Genomic DNA, 18,894 nt, shown 5'->3' with positions numbered 1-18,894 from the left:
TCACAGAAGGCATTTAGGAGTCCTAAAGTTAGGAGTCCTAACTATACTACTATTAAACTGAAAAAAATCCTAATTTTAAGACTTTCGGTATTCACAGAAGGCATTTAGGAGTCCCAAAGTTAGGACTCCTAACTTCTGTGAATACCGAAATGAGTAAGTCCTTCTGTGAATACCGAAATGAGTAAGTGCCTTCTGTGAATACCAAAATGGTAGTAAGTTTAGGATTTTGTCTTAAGTTAGTTCTGTGAATCGGGCCCATAGTATTTGCTGGAGGGTCATGATTTTGAAAAGAACCGCTCTTCCCATCAGCGAGAGGGGGGGTGTACGCCAAAGGCCTGCATCTGTCTGGAAATGTTCTATCTTGGGGACAATATTATGAGTTAAGAATAGATCTTCATCTCTGGTTATTTCAATTCCCAGGTATTTGAACCCGACCGCCGCTACTGGGGCTGGGCACTGATTTGGTGGAGACAAGGGGCCCGGAGCGAGTGGGAAGATCAGGTACTTGTCCCAATTGATTTGATAACCGCCATAGCTCCCAAAGAGATTGAAGATATGCAAAATTCTCAGAATCGAGGTACGGAGTTTACTTACATAAAGCAGGACATCGTCTGCGTAGAGCAATATTTTTTCCTCCCAATTATCGTCTACTGCAATCCCTTGGATAAGCGGATCACCACGCACCCAGGTTGCCAACGGCTCCCATACCAAAGCAAAGATCATGGGGGATAGAGGTCATCCCTTTTGAGTGTCCTTATGCAGCTCTATCACATGGGAGACACAGCCATTCACCCGCACCCTGGCCCTTGGTCCCTCGTAGAGTACACAGACCCAGGCACACAAATTAGGGCCACAGTCCAATCAAGGTAGTAAGACAAATAAGTAATTCCATTCCACACTATCGAAAGCCGTTCTGGCATCAAGGGACAAGACCGCCACATCCTCCGCCCCATACTCCCTCGTCAGGTGGAGAACCCCTTATAACCTTCTCAGGTTTAGACGTGTACTACGCTTTTGCACAAAGCCAGACTGTTCTGGGTGTATCAGTGAATATAGCACACCTGCTAACTTGTTTGCCAGAACTTTGGCTAAGATTTTGGGTTCTGCATTAAGCAGGGAGATGGGCCAGTGTGATGTACACTCTGCTTGTGGTTTTCCTTTTTTTGAGATTACCACTATGGTGGCAGTTCTTTGGTCTTCTGGTAGCTGTTCCTTCTCCTTAGCCTCTACGAACATGCTTAGGAGTTGCGGTGACAGTATACGGGCAGTTTTTATAACAGTTCCAGGGTCAAACCATTTTGGGCGGAGGCCTTACCAGACTGGAACCCCCCTAGAGCCCGCGCTATTTCCTCTGCCGTTATGCTACTGTCTAGCATATCCGAGTCCTCTTTAGTTATGGTACTTATATTCATTGTTGCTAGAAGTTCTGCGTAATCCATGCTGGACCTATTAGACCTGGAGGTGTATACCTGCTCGTAGAAGTCTGCAAATACTGCCGCTATTGTCTCACCTCCTGTGTGCCTCACCCCTTAGCGTTCTGGGATTTCAGTCACCCAGCTTCTCACGCTGTCTCTTTTGTCAAGCCAGGCGATATGTTTCGTGGCTTTGTCTCCTACCTTGTATATCCTCCATTGAATTGACAGTGTGTTGGCCCTTGCTGCGCCCTCCACTACCTCCTGCAGTTCCTGCTGTGCCAATCGCATTTGGTGTGTTAGGGCCCCGTAGCAATCGTCCCTTCCCACCATATCGGATTCCATGGTCACTATCTTTTGCTCAAGCTCATGGTATTTTTGTCTATCTACTTTCTTTTTAATCCTCACCAAGGCTTGAAGTTGTCCTCTTTTAACCGACTTTTATGCCTCCCAGAGAACACAGCGGTACAAAAGGGGGTGGTGATGGACGAAGCATCAGAACCAATCAAACACTCACACCCAGTCAACAGATCTGGGTTTGATCCATCACCGTTCTTTAGCACACTCTGCCACCCCAGTTCAGACATGGCCATATGCTAATCAGTCTGACCCTGTGCCTCAGGGGAACAGTCCAGCCCGAACTGCCAAGCCATGCCTTCCCTGGACCGGAAACAAGCTTCCTAGGACCAGTTTCTGGCATTTCAGCCGTCTTCAGCCAAGCTTGCTTGAATCCAGTGGCAAAGTGAGCAAGGGACTCACGTCTGAGCATACCCTGCCAACTTATGGCGAACAAAGCGGTACAAAAGGGGGTGGTGATGGACGAAGCATCAGAACCAATCAAACACTCACACCCAGTCAACAGATCTGGGTTTGATCCATCACCGTGCTCAGTCCATCACCACCCCCTTTTGTACCGCTTTGTTCGCCATAAGTTGGCAGGGTATGCTCAGACGTGAGTCCCTTGCTCACTTTGTCACTGGATTCAAGCAAGCCTGGCTGAAGACGGCTGAAATGCCAGAAACCGGTCCTAGGAAGCTTGTTTACGGTCCAGGAAAGGCATGGCTAGGCAGTTCGGGCTGGACTGTTCCCATGAGGCACAGGGTCAGACTGATTTGCATATGGCCATATCTGAACTGGGGTGGCAGAGTGGGCTAAAGAATGGTGATGGATCAAACCCAGATCTGTTGACTGGGTGTGAGTGTTTGATTGGTTCTGATGCTCAGTCCATCACCACCCCCTTTTGTACCGCTTTGTTCGCCATAAGTTGGCAGGGTATGCTCAGACGTGAGTCCCTTGCTCACTTTGTCACTGGATTCAAGCAAGCCTGGCTGAAGACGGCTGAAATGCCAGAAACCGGTCCTAGGAAGCTTGTTTCCGGTCCAGGAAAGGCATGGCTAGGCAGTTCGGGCTGGACTGTTCCCATGAGGCACAGGGTCAGACTGATTTGCATATGGCCATATCTGAACTGGGGTGGCAGAGTGGGCTAAAGAATGGTGATGGATCAAACCCAGATCTGTTGACTGGGTGTTAGTGTTTGATTGGTTCTGATGCTCAGTCCATCACCACCCCCTTTTGTACCGCTCCCAGAGAACACAACCTGATTCCACCAATCCCTCATTTGGTTGAAAATTACTCTCAGTGCCCTGCGTAGCTGTTCTACAAATTCCACATCTCTAAGATGCCAGGCATCCAGCCTGGGCAACAGAACCCTCCTTGCTGTCTGCCCCTTGAGACAGGTTACCACCGATGAGTGATCTGAGATGCCTCTCGCTAAGTGGTGTGTATCTCAGAAGCTTCCCACTTCATGCCTGAGAGTAAACAAATAGTCTATTCATGACAAACTCCCACGTCTCGGCGACTGGTGTGTGTATTGGCGTTCCCTCCTATTATGGACTCTCCAACAGTCTGCCCACTTTTAGTGCCTCCGCGAAACCTCCCAGTGGAGTCCCGGCATTTGTGGTTGCCCTCCCTGGCCACCTGTCCTCTGACAGGGAGAGGACATCATTAATGTCACCCCCTATAATTAGTATACTTAGTGGCAACTCTAGCAGTTGCGCTCCTAGGGCTGGCCTAGTTTCATTCTGTAGCGTTGGTGGGATGTACACGGACCCCAGGTTAAAAATTCTGCCATCCCACCTCCCAGACTGGGGTACAAATCTACCCAGTGGGTCCCTCTATGTCCTCTCCGGGACATATGTTGCCGTAGCTATGAGGAGGATTCTCACTCCCTGTGATCCTGAAGTGTACACTACATGTGCTATTAGTAACCCTGGCCATCGTGCTCCACTTCGCCCATGCAGTGTTTGTAGTGCTGCCTGCTTTGCCATTTACGAAGTAGGCGTAGCAGGCAGCGCTACGCACACGCCGCAGAGAAGAAATGCGCATGCGTGGGCGTCCGCGCATGCGCATTTGCGTGAAGAAGTTACCATCCAGCAAGAAGAGGGAGCCCTGGGACGCTGCACTGAAGGTAAGGTGGTTTATTTACCTTTAACCTTCTTTAAATTATTTTAAAATGAGGGCGGGCGGGAGGCGGGCGGCGGATAGTGGGGCTACGCGGAGCGTGCGAGTGTGCGTAGATTTTGCCACACTACGCACTGCTTCACGTAGCCCCACTACGCCCACTACGCCCAGGCTTAGCTATTAGTTTATATCCCCACCTATTCAATGGCTTATAGTTATATCCCTGCAGGTGCATTTCCTGCAGAAAGACCACGTCTGGTTTGTGGCGCTTGTGAAATTGGAGTACTAGTGTGCGCTTTATTTTGGATCCCAGACCATTTATGTTCCAGGACATAATTTAAGCTCACACTGCGCCTGCGTTATCTTCTTTGATATGCATTCCCCTTTGTGCTTGCTCCTCTTGGATATTTGAGAATACCCCCAGGCATGACACTCCCCTTCCCTCGTTGTGTGTCCCGTCCTCAGGCTCTGTACCTTGTTCAACTACTGTCAAGCTAACTATTAGGCCCGTAACACCCTTAACTCCCCACTCCCTGCTACCCTGCACTGCGGGACTTGAACTTCCCACGACCCCAATTTACAGAGCGAACTTCATGTTCCTCAATCAAGGCATCCCCACATCTCATAATTACCCTCCCTCCCATCTCTCCCTCACCCAATCCAATGTTCGGTATGCACTTTGGCAGTTAGTTTGGGATCTATACTTCCATCAGTTGACCTGTTGGAATAGAAATTGTTTATGCTCACGCATGTTCCATGTAAGTTAGCATGTGCTGCACCATTTTCTATTTGGTCGCCATTTTAGGCTGTTCGAAACTGATCTAGTATATTTCCTAGAAACACCTCTCTTTGAGTTTCGATTCTTCACTTGGGTTTTGTTTCAGTAATGAGCACACTTTTTATGTCAGAGCATAGCTTTCTCTCCAGATAGAGGCCCTCTTCCCCTTGTCTGGTGGCGGGCTCCAGATGGAATGGCCTTGGACCATGAAACTTTGTGTGGAAAAGTGTTTTCGCCCGGTTACTTAATGTACATAATGTATCTTTATGCTTGTTGATTTCAGTCTTCTCTGCATCACTCCTAGCAGCTGGGCAGATGGGGCTCTGCTCTGAATGTATAGTAATAAACTGTTTTTGGTTTGCATCCTCTACTGTCTGAATGATTCTTCATTTAGTATGGAAGGCTGAGAGGTGGTCACAAGTGACCTTGGTGGCCCTAAATGGGTTACTTCCTTCAGTTGCCGCCCGAAGAGGGACTCCTTCGGGTGATTGGTCCATCCCCTTTCCACAGACGGGGAGAGGCCGAGGACATTGTCGGGTCAGACTGACGGCACAGGGATCCCTGAATGAAGAGTTTCTATTGCTCGCAGCTGCCCCTTCTGTCCTGCCAGATGGTACCTCACCTAGTGGTCATCCCGATTGGAGTCCTGAACAGCGAAACCCTTGGATCTGACCATTTGGTCTGAAGAGTCAGCAGTGGAGAACCAGTTTGTTGTAGCACTGATATCAGGTGAGTTTGTTTTGGTTCTTTGTGGATATGGTACCATTTGAGTTTGAGTTTGGTACAGTCTAAGGACTGTCTTGATAAAAAGTATTTGCAAATATTTTTGCCAGGTAAACATTAACGATTTTGTATTCCTTAAAAAAATTGTCTGGTTTCAGTAAGTTTTGGAATTTGTGTTGTTGATGTTCTGCAGATGCTCGATTGGAAGAGGCTCAACCTGCGCCTCCTGAAGGCAGCCCTAATTTTAATATCTATGTGAAACATGGTCTTGGCTCTATTATGTTTAGTACACTATGGCACAAATATACAAGGCACAATTCCGAGTTACAGTGGCCTTTGACAGTCACCCTTGATGAACAGAAAATTGGGTTTTACAGGAACAGTTATTTAAGAGACGGAGACGATTAAAGATAGAGAGGGATGCATGGAAAGGGAAAATGCACACATTGTCACAGAAAACTGTGGCATATGATAGGGAAAACAGGAGTCAGGAGTTGAATGTGAAGATAGGAGATTTTGGTTGCATATTGACAAGTATTATTTGGCCAATGAAGAGAATGATACTTTTGCAGAGGAGTTGTTAGATACTCTACCCCCGTCTCCCTTTGCCCCACAGAAGATATTTCCCACTGACACTTTACAGTCACATCAGCCTGCTTCATCTGCTGTGGCCTTTTCTGTATCTATGGCTGTTACTTCGATGGCTTTGGCCAACTCACCCCCTGCTCCTTTATTATCTTCACCATCATTGATGACTGTGACCTCTAGTACATCTACTGTTCCAACTCCTGTATCATTTGTTCCTTCTCATTCGGTGCACCCGTTAAAAACGATGGTACCTGTTGCTTTTCCTTCTAAGGTTTTTCATTCCACGAAGCCTTTGAATGCTGAGACGCCTGTACGTGCATTTGATGATAGAGATTGGACAAAATTCAGAGAAAGTATGGGTCATTTGGTTCGCTCTGGAGTAGGGGAAGATTAGAAGTATGTGTTAGCCAGACAGGCTATTAATCCGGTTTATGGCACTGAAGACATTTGGCAGGCGGTGTGTGAGTTTGAGCCTTTTCTACAGAAGCAGGTTCTTCAGCATATGTCTGCTACATTGATCAATCTGTGGTGCACACATATAAAAATTGAGGATCCACGAGTGTTATTTGATATTAAAGATTGTGTTTATATTGCTGATTCAACCCCAGGACAGGTGCTAGCAAACATTAATACTATAGTTTCCTATAGAGTTCGGTTGTTTGAAAAGTCCCACTAAAACTACTCAGTTCCCTATGCGTGAGGTTCATCCACTATATCATCCAGAAGTGCCTGGGTTAACAGCTCAGCTCGGTAACGTCACCAGTCCAGCCGTAACAGCCCATTTCCAGGAGCAATGGGTTTATACTCCGTGGAAAAGAAGTGAGGTTTTAGCCTTTAAGACTACGTTGCCCAAGCCTAGGAAAAATCTTATGGCTTATTAAAAGGAATTAACAGAGGCTGCCTCTTCTACTGTAATGACTCTTGCTGATATTGAAAAGTTTTTTGGTCTTTTGTCCCGGTTAATATTTGGAGACAGGTTCAGACTTAAGATCATGTTGAGGAGTTGGGTGGTACATAGGATGTGATTCAGCGAAATCCCCTCAATCCCCCTAGACCTCAGTGACCCCCTAGAATTCCTGCCCTTTCCGTCATTGACTACTGATGAGGTTATCAACCTTTTACAGGCCACTAAATCTGTGTCCCCAATGGACCCTTGCCCCCCTAAATTTTCCATCTCCTACCAGAAGTATTCGCCGAACAGTTGTCTCCTATTTTTAATCAAATTTTCTCATCTGGCATATTTCTCACAAGCTGGAAATTGGCGTCTGTTCTCCCCCCTGTTGAAGAAGCCAAATTTGGAGGGGGCAGATCCTAATAATTATCATCCAATTTCCAGGCTTCCTCTGCCTGCTTAAATGGTGGAGAAAGCCATGAATGGCGCTTTATCAGACTATATAGAGAAGCACGCTTTCTTGGATGCAGCCTAGTTTGGGTTCAGAAAGCATCATAGCACCGAATTGGTACTGATCACAGCTTCCGAATTGATTAGGAAGACCGTTGATGCAGGAGGCAATGCAGCACTTGTGCTGCTTGACCTCCCTGCCGCATTTGATAAGGTGAACCATCTAAAGTTACTGGAAGTTTTAAAGGGATTGGGATTACAGAGAAAGCGTTTGCTTTACTTGCATTTTTTTTATCTGATCAGGAACAATTTGTGGCTCTTGGTGAGTTTAAGTCACCAAATTTTACATTGCCATGCGGAGTGCCTCAGGGGTCGTCGTTGAGCCCAACCCTTTTTAATATATACGCGCACCACTGGCAAGGCTGATTAGGTCGCTGGGTTTCTCGGCTATTTTTTATGCCGATGACACCTAGATTGTAGTCTCTGTGACTGGCTCTCCTGATGACACTGCTGGACAGTTTCACACCTGTCTTCGTCAGGTTGGGGATTGAATGGCCGCCAATTGCTTGGAACTAAACTCCAGTAAGACTGAAGTCCTACTTTTTGGCGGCCATACTAATTTCTGTTGCCCTACTCTGTGGCCGTCAGAATTGGGCCCATTACCAACGCCACAAATAAGATGAGAAACTTGGGAGTCATAGTTGACTCTATGCTTTCGTTTGAAAACCATGTCAATCATGTCACAGCCCTTTCTTTTTGCACACTAAAATTACTGACAAGGATTCTTCCATTCATCCCGGTTGGGCTGCAGAAGTCAGTGGTTGTGACTCTGTAATGGTTTATTTATCAACCTCCGGAGGAAATGCCTGTCCAAATTACAGATTGTGCAAAACGCCAAGGCACATCTTCGGTTGAATCATCCAAGACATAAATCTGACTTACCAGTGCTTATGGAACTACACTGGTTGCCAGTGAGGAAGAGGATTGAGTTTAAGGCTCTGTGCATCGCGTTTAAGGCCATGCATGATATTGGGCTGGGCTTTTTTAAACATAATCTACAGCCTTATGTACCTGTTTGCAATTTTCGTTCTTCCCATTCCCACAACCTGATAACTCCCAGGTTTAAAAAATCTTCCTGGGCTGGAAGATGATTTCTGGTCAGTACGACCAGACTTTGGAACGCTCTTCCGCTAAGGTTAAAACAAGAAACACATCTGTTGGCCTTCAGGAAGGCCTTGAAGACCTGGCTATTTAACGTCTGATGAATCGTCCAGTTAATTTCAGTTGATGAGCTAGCGCCTTGACACCTTTGGGTTGAATGTTCGCGCTTCATAAGGTACCTTTTCATTTCATTAAAGGATGGGATCAGGAAGGGAAGCCAGGAGATAAACCTTGCGCTGAATTGCTTGCTTTGCCCGGCCGTATCATTACGTACATGCACACACTTATTCCACCTAAGAAGGTAAGCTGGGATGGGTTGGCAGCTTGTCGGCAGAAGAAGGATGAAAGTGTGTCCGACTCCTTTACTCGGTTTGGAGGAACATTTTTGGATTATAGTGGGCAGGATATGTCCACTGAGGGGGGAGTTTGCTTGGTTGTGGACAGGTTTGTCACTAAACTTCTTCCTGAGATAATGACTCCTTTGCAAGCGTCGGAGAGTACTTGGTCTACGACTTCCCCCTCTGTTGTTTTGAATATGGCCCAATATTATGAACATTGAGATCAGGAAGAGAAGGATAAAACAGATTAGAAACAGTGCCCTGTACTTTTATAGAAGGTTATGTCCCCTTGAGGACGTGGTTCTGGTGATAGAGGGTGTGGGACTGACAGAAATCAGAATGCTGCGGCCCCTGTGGGCCGTTCTGACAGTAAATATTTTGATGACCGGAGAGATGGACAGTATTACCATGATGATTATGACATGGATGATGTGACAGGTATGTCTTATAGTTAGGACAGCCAGGGACAGAGTGACGGACCAGTTCCTAAACCTGTAGATCAGCATGTTCCTTATGTCACAGCAGATTTACAAGGCATGACGATGGAATTTTTGGTGGATACAGGTGCAAAGAAAAGTTCTGTTTCTCAACATATGGTCCCTGGTGCGGCTCTGTAAGGCCACACTAATGTTTCAGTAGGTTTTTCCGGTCTACCGGTTGTCAACCCCATTTCTCGACCCCTTGCACTGACTGTTGGTCCTTTCACTGTGGAATTTCCGTTTTTGTTAACATCTAATTGAGGTGAAAATCTGATGGGTTTGGATCTGTTAAAGAAATTGCATGCTACTATCTATTGTTCTCCTACCGGTGTTCATATTGCTATGGGTCCGGATATAAGTGCTAGGCAGTGATTGTCTCAGGATGCCTCCCTTCTGGCAGAATTTTGGTCAGGTACCACCCACACTGTGGGCCACAGGTGATACAGACGTGGGTCTGTTGCATATACCACCAGTTAAAAATAATGCTGTTCTGCCCCGCATCCCTCATTATAAGGTACAGCAGGCGGGAGAACGGGCTCATCTTCAGATTATTCAGGCCTTGATATGAAAGGGAGTAGTTGTAGAAACATCTGCTAAAATTTGTAATAGCCCTATTCTTCCAGTCCTTAAGAGGACACCCTTGGGTTCCTCTGATGCTATTGATGATGTCTATTGTTTTGTGATTGATTTGCAAGAGGTTAATAAAATTGTAGTTCCGCAATTTCCGGTGGTTTCTGATATTACTATGCCCTTAACGATTATTCCATCTACTGCTCAGTTTTTCTCTGTTATTGATTTGAAAAATGCTTTCTTTAGTATTCCCATTTACCCAGACAGTCAGTATTTGTTTGGGTTTAAAATGGCCATCAGAAGTTTTAGATTCTGTTGCGCTCCTCAAGGCTAAACGGAAAGTCCTAGTATCTGTAGTCAGGGACTGATAAGTGAGTTGGATTCACTTTCGCTCCCTCCAGGTAATGTATTAGTGCAACATGTCGAAGATCTCTTGATTACTTCTGATACGGAACAAGGTTGCATTGACAGTACGGTGAAATTGTTATTGAATTTGGTACATCATGGCCATAAGGTTTCCATTTCAAAATGTCAGTATTGTTGACAGGAGTTTACCTATTTAGGTCACCTACTGTCAAAGGAGGGCAGGAGGTTGACCCCTGAGTGTATCAGTACCATTGTGAAAATGCCTGTTCCACAAATTTAGAAATATGTGCGCACTTTTATAGGTATTACTTCCAACTGTTGACAGTGGATACCAAATTATTCGCTACTAATCAAACCTTTGCTTGTATTAACAACTAAATCAGTGCATGTGCCCTTGCCCTGGATGCCCGAATGCCCAATGTCTTTTGAGCAATTAGAAAGTGTGCTTTGTTCGGCTCCGGTTCTCGATACACCTAACTATAATAAACCGTTTGTGCTCTATGTACATGAGATGGCTGGCTGTGCGCTTTCTGTCTTAGCACAATAGTTCGGGGATAAGCAGAGGCCTAACGCTTGCTTTTCTGCTGTGCTTGACCCTGTTGCTAGGTCCCTTCCGAGTTGTCTGAGAGCTGTTGTGGCTGTGGCCACTTCAATAAGATAATCGGCTGGACTCGTACTTGATACAGACCTCACAGTTATGGCACCCCATGCTGTGGACACCCTTTTGAATAAGACGAAGGCACAGCACCTCACCAGTGCACATCTTACTGGCTATGAATTGACATTGTTTGCTAAACACATTACGATTAAGAGATGTGCTACTCCGAACCCAGACACGTTATTACCCCTCCCTTCTGAAAATGATGCAGTCGATAAACATGATTGTATTTGTTTGACAGAGGAAGAAATGAAAGGACGGGTGGACCTGACTGATTTTCCCTTATCTGACCCTCAAGGAGAACTATATGTCGATGACTCTTGTTATAAATTGCCAGATGGCACCACCACTGCAACTTATGTTATCACTACATTGCGGACGGTGGTAGAGACATCACGAGTCCCGTACCCATCGGCTCAAGTTGCTGAGCTTGCTGCCCTTATTCGAGCTTGCGAATTGAGTAAAGGGTTGGTTGTCAATATTTAGGCTGACAGCCAGTACGCATTTGGGGTTGCCCATAATTTTGGCCAGCTTTGGGCAGAGAGAGGGTTCTTTACTTCTCATGAAACGAAGATCCAGCATGGCCACCTGATATTGCAGATTTTGTCTGCTTTAATGCTCCCAAAGAAATTGGCAATTATTAAGTGCAGTTCCCATTAAAAAGTAACAGATGATGTGGGTAGAGGGAATACCTTTGCAGACCAGGTAGCTAGGGAAACTGCTTGAAATAAAATGAAACACATGTTTGATACAGGTCCTGCTAGGTGGGTTCCCGAGGTTCTCTTGTTTGAGAATACCCTTGAGAGTGTAAAGGAGATAGAGAGTGAAGCCACATTAGAAGAATGGGCTCAATGGCAGGAGAGTCCAGCACATTTAAATGAAGAGGGATGTTGGATTGATAAATCGGGGCAACAGAAATTGATGTTGCCCGATGCATATGTACTTCATGTGGTTACTATGGCACATGGCCCAGCTCATATAAGTGCAAAAGATATTTGTAAATTGTTAGCCCTTGTGTGGCATAATGATAATATCTCTAAGACAGCTGAACATTCTGTATGGTTTACATGATGCATAATCCAGAGAAGGGTACCACCTGGTAATTTTGCACCGCCCACCTTTACTTTTGAAGTCCTTCAAATGAACTATATCGTATTAGAGAGATGTAATAATATTCAGTATGTTTTGGTGGTTGGATGTGCGTTCAGTAAATGGTTTGAGGCCTACCCCACTAAAGATAATACGGCCATTACAACTGTGAAGGTACTCCTTAAAGAGTTCTTTCCTCGTTTCGGCTGGCCCCAAGTTATCTGGAGTGACAACGGAAGGAGATTAAATTGGTTTGTGAAGAGTTCAGCAGAAATTTCATGCTGCCAATCAACCCCAGTCAGCTGGCCTTGTTGAGAAGTACAATGGTACTCTCAAACAGAAATTGGCGAAAATTCAAGAGAGAACAGCGTTACAATGGCCAAATGCCATTCTAGGACAGGATTGTCTCCTTATGAGGTCGTGTTTTGGCACCCGGCAAATATCTGGGGTGTCCGGCGTCCTTGTAAGTAGTCTGATATTAAATATCCTGTGTTGCTTGATTATCTTGGCCAGTCAACGGAAGATTTGCATTCTATTCACCAACAGATCGAAGAATCTCTGCCTTCTGTACCAGCGGGGCCCGGCCATGACATCCAGCCCAGGGATTAGGTGTTGATTAGAAATTTCCAGCAGAAGAAAAGTATGGAGCCATGCTGGAAAGGTACTGAACAGGTTCTGTTGGTGACGCGGATGGCTGTAATGTTGCTGGTCGAAAGAACTGGGTGCATGCCACCCATTTCAGGAGGGATCCTTTGCCATTACCATACGATCAGTGGGAGAAAGAGGGCATGGGTAATTCAGAGTGTGAACAGGTGCCCAGGTTCGTTCCTTTCAGCGAGGCCAAGTTGATTTGGATCCAGAACAATAAGGAGAATGATAATGTCCTGAATGAGGCTGTTCCTCCATAGATTGGAACTATCCAGGAGCCTTTGTTTGTTGATCACACGATGCCTGGGGTTACCAGGTACAATTTGCACCCTCGGCTGAGGGATACTGGGTCCAAGGAGAAGAAAGATTAGGGATGGACTGAGCAAGATCGGTAGTATTAAGCTATAGTAGCAACAAATTAACTGGAACTAGTAGAGAATGTTGTGCTCACCTTGCCTTCATTGTTTGAACATTAGTTAGGGAGATCAGAAGTATAGCCTGAGGGTATACCACCTTTATCGGCATGGGATAGATTGAAGAGCTTAGGACAGAGCAATCTTCACCGCCGGTGCTCAAGAACGCCAATTTATTGATGAGCAATAGGAGCTTGTACCAGTGAGGCTCTGACGGACGGACACTGGGAACATGGATATTTTCTTTGCATTCTTGTTTCATTTGCAAAATCCATAATGCATCCTTTTGGTAGACAGGTTGCTGACGAAAAGTAGCCAATGGTTCTTGATGCCCAGCATAATACGATGAGGACACGAAAAAACAAAACGATATGTGTTGTCCTTTTGGCTTTGTTGATAATAATATTGTGAGGGGTATTGTGCATTTTGGGAAATGATCAAGCTGTACCTTTACACAGTAAGAGTAAGGTTATCTCACCGAAAAGAAACAAATGAACAGCCCAGAGTAATGTATTTCTAGAAACGTATAAGAAGTTCTTCGGAGTAGGGACAGCTTGTTACCCCACCCAATTCATTACCAGTCAGTGGACTGCATATCCATTGTCACTTGTCAATTATACTTACACTTGGCCACCCCAAATTACTGAAGTAGAAGGAGCTTTTGTTTTTGGTTATCAGGGACCATGTCTGTCTCATAATAAGCCAGTAGGAGTGGGTTATTCAGGCTGTGATAACAATACCTATTGTGATAATTTTTACATGGAGAAACAGAATGTCACGTTGGTGGGTTGGCTTTACAAGAAATTGATATTCACTGGGGAAGGTGGTTATTATCCAGCTTGCTACCCCATTGTGGATAGCACTGACACTTCACTGTATGTACATTTTTCAGGAATAGCACTGTATAAAAATACAATCCCTTTGGTGAATGACAAAGACCCGAGTACTTTCGGAATTAATTCTAGGTATGCAGCAGTGGATTTATGATCACCCAGGGTTTTACTTTTTGTCTAATGGAACATAGTTGCAAATATTATCTAATAGTACTGTGGCAGTTTTACGCGACATCAGCACTCAGTTGGAGGGTATACAAATATATATGCGGAACAGACTAGATATGCAGTGGATTTCATTCTGGCTAAGAGTGGTGGTGTATGCGCGGTGGTTGGCGATTAGTGTCTGGTCAGGATCAAGAATATGGGTATGAATATCACCAAACATATTTTGGATATTCTCGAAAATGTCACAGGAATGGAAAGTTGGAACTGGAGTAATTTATTTGATTGCAGAATTGGTGCTCTGCTGTGTTCTTATTCAGTGTCTTCCTTTTTGCTGTTCCTATTGTAATACTATTCTCACACCCAAACAGAAAATATCAATTCATGACACAAATGCTGCAATCATGATCCAGAAAGATATTGAGGATATGATGAACATTGATGAGGGAATTTTCAAGACTTCCTCCCACCTTACTGTTTCACTTCCTGATGTTGATAATATGGAGTGCTCATAGTTGTTTATCAATGTCATTTTTATTACTGTTTGAAGTTTGCTTCTGCTTGTTGCTGTTAGAAAATGTTTATCTCATGCTAAAAGGAGGGTCTGTTGGAATAGAAATTGGTTACGCTCGCGCATGCGTCATGTAAGTTAGCATTCGCTGTGCCATTTTCCATTTGGGCGCCACATTAGGCTGTTCAAAACTGATCTAATATAATTCCGAGAAATGCCTCTCTTTGAGTTTTGATTCTTCACTTGGGTTTTGTTTCAATAATGAGCACACTGTGTATGTCAGCACATAGCCAGATAAAGGCCTACTCTCCCTTGTCTGGTGGCGGGCTCCAGATGGAACAACCTTGGACCATGAAACTTTGTGTGAGATAGGAGCGCTGAGCCATTTTTTCTGTATTTCACTGTTTTAGCTGCACCTGCTTGGGAAATCCCATTGTGGGCTTGTTTTCACCCGGTTACGAAGTGTACATAATGTCTCTTTATGCTTGTTGATTTCAGTCCTCTCTGCAGAACTCCTAGCGATTGGGCAGATGGGGCTCTGCTCCGAGTGTATAGTAATAAACAGTTTTTGGTTTGTATTCTCTCATGTCTGACTGACTCTTCATTTAGTACAGAAGGCTGAGAGGTGCTCATCAGTGACCCAGATGGCCCTAAACGGGTTACTTCCTTCAGTGCTTGTGCTTCCATCTGTCGCAGCGGGCACACAGCCCATTCTGCATCTCTTATTCCTTCTCACTGTTACCCTCAGGTGTTTTCCTTGTCATCCCCGTGGTCCTTTCTGTATTGGGGTGTAGGACTTCTAGTAGCGGTAAATTCTCCTTTTTGGATCTCCCCAGTCTAGGACGCGGTCGGAGACCGCTCTCTGTTCCGAATGTCATTATCACTTGCCTGGGAGTCTCAATCAGTTGAGACGAGTGGCAGGTCTTCCTTGTTCCTCTCGGCTGCTTTGGTCCCTTCATGCGCCACCCCTCCAGCCATTCCCTTGCTTCTTCCAGTGACGTGAAGACCAGGATTTTCCTTCTGCTATGAATTTTAGCTTGGCTGGGAACAGCATCATCCATTTGATGTCTCTTTGCCTGAGGGTCTTCTTGACTTACTCAAAGCTCCTCCTTTGTTTGTAGGTGACATCGGGAAAAAAGCGGATTATAGAGATCTCGTATTTAATATCTCCCGGTAACTGGGCTGCCTGCAGTATGACATCCAGTCTCTGAAGTTCAACATCCAGGCTATAATGGTGCATGGTGGGACCCTGGTATTGGGCATGGATTTGGGGCTCAACTGAAAAGAACTTTGACCGGCATTTGGGTTTTGGGTATTTCATAATCAGGTCCTCTACAAAGAGGTCTACACATTGGGCTTCTGCTCCTTCAGGGACTCTCACTATTTGCAGGTTGTTTCACCTGAATCTCCCTTCTTGATCCTCGACTCTTGCTTCCAATGCTTCCTGTTGTTTAGTTAACTTACGCACCTTCTCTTCTAGTCATTCCGACGCGGACTGGAGCTCACGGAGATCTGCCTCTGGCGTATGCTCTTTTTCAGACATCTTTTGGAAATGTGCTCGGAGACCCACTTCCATAGTTCCAGAATGTCTTGTAGGCTCCAGGGAGGACTGGCGGGTTTGAATCGCAACCATTATTGCTCCCAGGGAGGGCTCATCTGCTGGCGCTGGACTGGCAGACCTAGTGCCCTCTTCTTAGTGGGACCTTGGGACTGCATACTTGTCCATCTTGTTGGATTGTGGCGGCGGATTCCCTTTGGGTTTCATCTTTTCCCCCGATTTGTGTTCTATGCCAAGACAGCCTCCATGCAGAGGGAGGGGGTTTGTTACTTCCAGTTTCCGCTCTGTACCTCGGCAGTAGTATGGTCCAGCCCCCTCTCCAGAGACAGTCCTCCGTTGGGACTCTCAGGCTGTTGCCCACCATCTCTGCCTGGGGACCACTCACTGCGCCGGGGGGCCTATGTCCCATGATTTCGCCTCCAAGCAGGTATTAGCGAATACTAGTCACCCAAGGATCAGCCCTACGAGCTCTTTGGGACGTCCAAATAAGCTCCTGGTTTCTGCCTTCTTCCGGTTGCTAAACTTCCCACCCATGCGGAGCTTACTCCCGGGCAGTCCCCATGTCTAGTGGCAGTCTGGTGTTTGTCTCGATCCCTGGGCCTACCAGATCGGTGATGCTTTTCACTCTGTACTTTTTTTTCTCCTCCTCCTGTGCCCCCTCAGCAGGTAAGGATTAGTTGAGCTCAGACTCAGTTTGTCGGCTTCTGGGTCTCATATGCCCTCAACCCTATTCTGTGGCCTTCAAGGCGCTCTGGGCTGGGCCAGCGTCTCCGTCTTCTTCCAGTGTGCCTACCCGATTTAGGCCACATCAGGCCTCTCCCCCATAAGGCTATCCGGGAATATTCGTTAGAGCTGCTCGGAGGAGACTAGGGAACTTCGGTCCCTCCGTCCCTCTTAGTAGTGTTCCCTCCGAGTTCAGCCCCCAGTTACTTCTTTCAACGATGGGTCCTGCTGTGTCCGCTGTGTCGTCCGGAGCCAATATATTACATTTCCCCCAATATGGCTGCCATTCTGGGTGTTTCGTTGCAGCCCAGTTTTCTCGTGTGTGTCAAAGTGGCCGTTAGGGGGGCATATTTTGGTCTTTCAAGATTTTAGCCACCGTCGCGAGGGCCCTGGTTCAGCAGCCTCGTCACGTCTGCAGCAGGCGATCCCAACACTGCACCTTCTTTACTGCAGGCTGGGCATTGCTGGATGCACCTTGGCCAGGCTGCAACACACTTCCTTTTGATCGTGTCTTCTCTCAGTCTGGGGTCATCCCGATCTCCACGGGGCCCAGTAGTGAGCTCCAATTGATCCCTCCAGGCATGGCTCTCATTGCTTGTGCTTCTGAAGTTGTGGGGATGGGATAGTGCTGCAAATTTTGGATTGCGGGCCGGCTGCTCAGTGGAGCTCTCTTGTTAGGCAGCCAGTTCGCCCGGTTACAAACCACGCCCCCCCAGGAGGTACTATTTTTATCGGGGAACCTGGAAGAACACCAAACACAACTTTCCCACACAGAAATGTTAGATAAATTAGATTTTTGTTCTGCTAAATTTGACGTTTGCATGGGAGTCTCAGTAGGAAAAAGTTGGAGAGTGCAAGCCATACCTCCCAGGACTCCCCCGGGTGTCTAGTCTTCAGAAATTTCTGGGTTTGGTAGGTTTCCCTAGATGGCCATCGGGCCTGGGGCCAAAAACCCAGGTGATCACCCCTTGCAAAACCAGGTTGGTTTGTGATAGGTAATTTTGATGTCTCCGCAATACATTTAGGTCTCTTCTCTGCCGTGGGGACTTGGCAAACCCACACATGTGAAGTACCATTTTTATCAGGACACTTTGGGGAATGCTGGGTGGGTGGAATATTGTGGATCCACGCAGATTCCAGAACTATCCATCACAGATATGTGAGGAAAATGTGATTTTTACAGCTAAATGTGAGCTTTGCAGGGGATTCTGTGTAGGAAAACATTTGGGGATCCATGCAAGCTATACCTTTTTAGACTCCCCCAGGTATTTAGCTTTTTAGGTTTTAGAAATCTGTAGGTTTGGTAGCTTTCCCAGGACGGCCGATGAGCCTGGGGCCAAAAACGTATCTCCCCCCTTGCAAAACCAGGTGGTTTTATGATAGGTAAATTTGATGTCTCCACAATACGTTTTGGGCCCTTCCCTGCCGCAGGCACTTGGCCCACCCACACAAGTGAGGTACAATTTGTATCAGGAGACTTTGGGGAATGCTGGGTGGGTAGAAGTTTGTGGATCCACACAGATTCCAGAACTTTCCATCACAGAAATGTGAGGCAAATGTTATTTTTTTCAGCTACATTTGTAGTTTGCAGGGGATTCTGGATAGAAAACATTGGGGGATCCATGCAAGCCATACCTCACTAGACTCCCCTGGGTGTCTAGTTTTCAGAACTCCCTTGGTTTTGTAGGTGTCCCTAGATTGCCGATGAGCCCGGGGCCAAAAACACACATCCCCCCTTGCAAAACAAGTTTGATTTGTGATATGTCATTTTGATGTTTCCACAATACGTTTTGGGCCCTTCCATGCTGTGGGCACTTGGCTCACCCACACGAGTCAGGTACCGTTTTTATTGCAAGACTTTGGGGAATGCAGGATGGGTGGAAGTTTGTGGATCCACACAGATTCCATAAATTTCCATCACAGAAATGTGATGAAAACGGGTTGTTTTTTTTGACAAAGTTTGAGGTTTGCAAGGTGCTGGCAGAGCTTTGGTACAAAATCCACAGCTAGGAACATTGCAAAAAAGGGTAATTCTTTACTGGAAAAATATGATGTGTCCATGTTGTGCATTGGCATGTT

Source organism: Triturus cristatus, chromosome 8 (genome assembly GCF_964204655.1).
Source record: "Triturus cristatus chromosome 8, aTriCri1.1, whole genome shotgun sequence".
In the NCBI taxonomy this organism is placed as follows: domain Eukaryota; kingdom Metazoa; phylum Chordata; class Amphibia; order Caudata; family Salamandridae; genus Triturus; species Triturus cristatus.
Note: the sequence above shows the minus strand (reverse complement) of the source record.